Here is a 6,000-nt window from a genome sequence, read left to right as displayed (position 1 = left end):
CTTTTGACAGCAGGGCAGAACTTTGCAGAGCTTGTGCTCTGCTGGCATAGTATTTCAGAATTCCAGGTCATTATAGGACATTGGGATGGTACTTTGTGGAGGTATGTGGTATAAGATGTCTAAATCCATTTCCAGCTAGTTTTTCCAAGTACATTAGTTAAATAACTAATTTTTTAACTTTATAACTTTTATAGGTTTGTTGAAAAACAATTTTTTTATGTATTTGGTTGGATGTTTGGCATATTTATTCTTTTCTTATTGTTCTAACTCTATTTATAGTTTTCCTATTCCCAGAATAAATTTTTTTTATTATAACTAGGAGTAGGTCGATTCCCAAAGTTTTGATGTTTCTTTTTAAAAATATTTTCTTGTTCTTTATTATTACCACATAATGAAAATTACCTTTTTTGACATAATCTTGAATCCTATAACTTTACCACATTCATTTATTATCTCAATTTTTGATTAAGGTGATTGGTTGGAGTTCTTACATATGTCATTGTCAAATGATATTTTTATTTCTTCATTTCCATTGTTTCCAAGGCTGGAAACATTTATTACATTTGCTAGAATTCTCAATATTATGTTAAACAAAAGTGGTTAAAATGGGCATCCTTGTTCAGTACCTCTTGGTAGCAAGAATGCTTCTTATTTTTCTTCATTTCATAGAATGTTGTCTCTTGGGTTTCCAATTAATACTTTTTATTGTATTGAGCAAACATTCATTTACACCTGCTCTCTTTAGCATTTATGGGGCTTTAATAGAACCATAGATAGAAAGATAAATAGAACCATAAATCTAAAAATTGGAAGGGACTGTAAGAGTGCAACTTCTGCATTTTATAGATGAGGAGACTGAGGTGCAGATGGATTAAGTGAATTGTCCAAAGTTAAAAAGTAGTATTTGAACCCAGGTCCTCTGTCTACAAATACAGTGCCCTTCACTGTTGTTAATTTGCTTTTTAACAGTAATAGTTTTTCTGAGGTTGGATCAGTCTTGCATGTCTGGTTGATGATAATTGTTTTTGTCTTTTTATCTCCAATACCTGGCTAGTAAGCACTTAATAAAACTTGTTGAATTGAATTTAATCTTTATGTGGTTGTGATGAATTTTTAGTATATCACTGTAATTTATTTGCTAATACTTTGATTAGAATTTTTGCATCTATATTCATTAGGAAAATTGGACTGGAATTTTCTTTAAAGCTCTTCGCAATTTGGGTCTAGTTTAACTTTCCAGTATTATTGCACATATTTTCCTATAAGCACTCTGCATTCTGATCAAATTGAACTTCTTATTCCTCACCCATGACTTTTTGTCTCCCATCTCCAAGCCTTTTGCAGAAGCTGTCCTTCATGCCTGGAATATATTCCCTATAGGAATCCAATCCTGATCCCCCCTATTACTGTGGAAATTACTTTGTATTTATTTTGTATTTAATTTTCAATATGTTTGTAGTCCTTTCCCCTCTAGCCTCCCGTAGAATTTAAGCTGTTTGAAGGCATAGTGTGTTTTGTTTTGTATTTCTAGTACTGAGACATTTAATCATTGCTTGTTGATTTGAATATAATATACTTTTCCTCAATTGTACTATAGGATTTTTTCTTTTGAGAAATAATGTCCAGACTCATCTGAGAGTCTTCTACCAGTAGATCTTAAACTAGAGATGAAGGTATTCCTAATGAGAAAAGCTTTTGCCCTTCTTCCCGTCACCCAATTTGCCATTGGGTTCTTTAGCTTCCTAATTGAATTTCTACAGATGTTTTTGATGAGGCACCCTGTACACCCCCTCCAATTTTTTCATGCCATAACACCTAGAAGAAATTTGTGATTCTGTATTGGCTTAACTTGAGGAATTCTTTTGAGGACTTAGGATCTTAGGTCTCTATATCTCAGTATTGTTAGGATACCAAAATAGTCCAGTCACTGCCCCACAGTTATCCGTTATAGTCTCAAGTCTCTGTAAAGACTAATTTTTTAAAGCTTTTAAATAATCCTAATTCTAGCATCATTTATAACATTGTTATTGTGAAAATAACTGCCCTCTGCAACATTGTTTTACCTGAAGTCATGTTTTTTCATCATCTGTGGATTCAGAAAATGTTAAGTGCTTACTGTGTGTAGAATACTGTGCTGGGTAAGTGAGACAGTATACAAAGGTTGGGTTTAGAACAGTTTCACTGCCCTACAGAGAGATTAAGCATACAGACATTTACTGTACTATATAACATTACTTGACAGGTGTACTTACAAAACAAAGTGTTTTGTTGGGTCTGAAAGCTTGAAGACATTGCTTAGGAGAGTCAGGAAGTCTGCTTTTAAGTATGGCATTTGAATCGGGCTGTGAAAGATGGCTAAGAATTCGCTCAATAAAGCCAATGCTATGTATAGAGGATGTTGTGAGCAAATGTGTTCAGAGGCAGAGAGCAGTCAAGTTTGACTGGGCCATAGCATGATGGAGGGAATTAATATAAAGTAGGGTGGCACTAGATTGTGGAGAACCTCAAATTCCAGACCACGGTATTTGTAACCCATTAATCATCTTAAACTCCCATTTACTTATTTAAATTCATAAACTATCAGTGTATATATGTTATAGTATGTCATGTAAGTCTCATGTACTGTAGGTTATAAGTTATGCCTGTTTTCCTCAGTGAATCTGAGATCTTGTTTTTCTTCATTTTTAGAATTATAGCCTTAGTTTAGACCCTATATATACCTTGTGTGCCTGGACTAGTAATATAATCTATTTGATTTCCTCTCTCTTACGCCATTCCTCAGAAAGCGTTATCCTTAAACAGTATTTTTATGCTATTCTCCTTTTTTGAACCCTGCAGTCTTAATTATTAAGCCTGTCAAGTGAAATTCCTGATCATAAGCAACACAGGCCATCCTTAAGCTGTTGCTTCTCCTCTGTCTTAACTATTTTCTCCTGTTACAGCTCATTTCATAGTCTCCACAGCAGCCATTACTGCTTTTCTACTTATATTATACATTTGATTCGACTTCCTCAGCCTGTGAACTATTGCACATACCATATCATTAGTGAGTAGTGTCGTTCTTTTACCTCTTAAGATAATATTTAGAGAACTATTTGGTGGAGCACCTTTTAATGTCTGTCACTTAAAGGTATATGTATATGTGTGTTTGTATATGTATGTCATGTATATAAACACATATTTGTGCATATATGTATATTTGATATAGTTGCACTAGATTTTTATACCTTGAGCAGGGCTGGACCTGTTTCCTTTCCTGTAGTACACAGAAAAACCTGGTGCTTAAATTGACAAACTGCTGGAAAGCAGCTGAATGAATCTCCTAATATACATTATATTAGTTAACCTAAAATATAAAACTTCTAAAAGCTATTAAAACACCCATTTTTAGATTATCCTGAATAATTCTCTAATGTGTACAAATCATCAGGGTACTATTACTATAATAATAGTAATTTATTTAGGTAATACTTTATAAACTTTAAAGTATCTTCTTAACAACAGTCCTATGAGATAAAATCTGCAAGTGTTATTATCCCCATTTTATAGATAAGGAGCCACAGCTCAGATATTAAGTGACTTTTTCATGTTTATACAATTATTAAGTATCGGAGCCAGAGTTCAAACCCAAGTGTCTTAATAGTGATTTTTCCAGTATGCCATTGTCTCATTAATGTCTCATCTTTTGTGTCATCTTTTGTTAGCATATTGAGTGACTGTAATGTGCAGAACACCTGTATTAGCTAGTTCATTGCATTTAATGCAAAACTAGCAGCTTTACATAGGTTACAAAAAGGGGAGTAGGAAAATAATTGTGGCATTCATTCATTCTATAAGTATTATTGAGCACCTAAGTAACATTGGGTAAAATTGGGCAATATCTTCACCTAGAATTTTATAAAACTTAAAGAAACAATGTTCAAATGGATGAATTTTGTGTTAGGCCTTTATAAAGGTAGAGATGGCGACATAAAATTATTACATTTTGAGGACTGAGCAAGATGAGAGGAGGATCAGGATCAGATTTAAACATCTTTCTGATGTTTCAGTGTAAATAAAGGATAGAATTTAAAGAATAAGGCTTGAATTTGAAGAATCTATATCAATATTCATTCAAATGTTAACAGACTTACAGAATTTCAGAATTAGAAGGCACCTTAACTATTCTCTGGCATAACTTGCACCCCAAAATGCATTCACCCACAATAACACATTTGACATTAAAAGCCCCAGATCTTTTTCAGAGAAATTGCTAATAATACCTCCCCATCTTATACTTATAAAGTAATTTTAAGTGTAAGATTTTATGTTCTTCCCTATTAAATGTTAACTTATTTCTTATAAAATCATCCTGGCCTCAGGACTCCACCTACTTTTGCTTTGTTCATTAGGCAAGAACAGGAATTGGATATAAATCCTGCTACTGTCTGTATTCATCCATCCCTCTTCGCCCTTCAGTCTTTCATATTCCCTAAATCATATTCACAGTAATTATCTTTTCTACTCTGAAGGGCCTGACAATCTACTGCTCTGTTGTTCCTGTAAGTTGTAAGCTACCTGGGCTGGAGCTTGCTTCCCTCAGCCTCTCTAATTTCCATTCATGTCAGCTCCATCCCTCGTATGTCTCTTCCCTACTGTTCTCAACCGTTTCATTTTGTTCTCCAGGACTCCTGGCATATTTAAAAAAAAAAACAACTACCCTTCATATTACATCTATACCCATTCTCTTAGAAATTACCCTTTTCCTCCAAGTAGAATGTCAACTCCTTGAAGTCAGGCACTGTTTAATTTTGTCTTGAATCTCTTGCACCTGTCTTAGTGTCTGGTACCTAGTAGCTGCTTAATAAGTGTGTGTTGAAATGAAATGAATTAAATCTTATTCGAATCAACCCAATTTTCTAGCCCATCAAGGTTTTTTGTGTGTCTAGAACTCATCTAGTATGTTAAGCTTGTGTCATCTGCAAATTTGACAGTATAATAGATTTAGAATCAGAAGGGAGCATTTATTAAGTGCTTACTCTATGCCAAGTCCTATGCTAAAGACATAGCATAAGGAATATGGGAATACAAGTATGGGCAGAAAGAAAGAAAGAGCCAGCCCTCAAAGAGGTTACATTCAAGTAGAAGACTAAGCATAAAAGAGCTGAAAAGCTTGAGTACTTCCCCAGTGTATTAATGCCAGGGCTTGAGTGAGCTTCCAGGATGAAAAGGTTTCTGGTATATAGTAAAGAAAGTCTGGAATGCAACCTGGAGAGCCTGGGTGCCCTGCTTAGAAGTCATCTAGTCCAAGCCTCTCTCTCGGAAGAGTGGAGTAATTTGTCCAAGGGCACAGAAGGTGGAGTGGAAGAAGTTTGATTTGAACTCAGGTCCTCTGAATTAAAATCCATTGTTCTCCCTGCTATAATATGTTGCTTCTATGGAAGCATTAATGACTACTGTACTCTTTGAAGCCAGCTATTCACCTAGTCCCAAGTTCATCTAATTATATGTCATCTAACCCACATCTCTCCATCATTTCCACAAGAAGAGCAAGAGATAAGTTGTCAAATAACTTTGCTGAACTCTTGGTAAACTATTTTACAATTTTGCCCTGAGCTGCCAGTTTAAGGGAAATGTTTGATCTGCCGTGATGTATTCTTGATGAAGCTACACTGGTTCTTTGGTAACTGCTTCTTTTTCTAAGTATAATCTCTTTAACGTGTTCTGGAATTTTGTTAGGAATTAAAGTCAGTCACATTGGTAGATAGTTTGTAGATGCTCTTATGTTCCCCTTTTTGAAAACTGGGACAATATGGGTCCTTCTCCAGCCCCACTGTACCTCTTCTGTTCTCTATGGTCTTTCATGTTGTATCAACTTCTTTATATGTCTCTTCTGGATATGCTTGGTCTAGTTTAACTGCTTTTCTCTTTGATTTTCAGTGACATTTCTGCTTCCTCTATAAACTGACTTAGGATTGTATGTTAGGGAATGCATATGGTGGCTCCACTGTCTTTGATGGT

General features: G+C 34.8%; 1 protein-coding gene across 3 annotated transcripts in view; it reads left to right on the top strand.

Moving 5' to 3' along the window:
• The window catches only part of LOC114049731 (serine/threonine-protein kinase MARK1), a 146,674-nt gene that overhangs the window by 24,252 nt on the left and 116,422 nt on the right, over positions 1 to 6,000 (top strand). The window lies entirely within an intron of this gene.

Source organism: Vombatus ursinus, unplaced genomic scaffold, assembly GCF_900497805.2.
Source record: "Vombatus ursinus unplaced genomic scaffold, bare-nosed wombat genome assembly UNPS02014798.1, whole genome shotgun sequence".
Classification (NCBI taxonomy): Eukaryota; Metazoa; Chordata; class Mammalia; order Diprotodontia; family Vombatidae; genus Vombatus; species Vombatus ursinus.
Note: the sequence above shows the minus strand (reverse complement) of the source record. Positions and strands in the feature narration are given on the sequence as shown.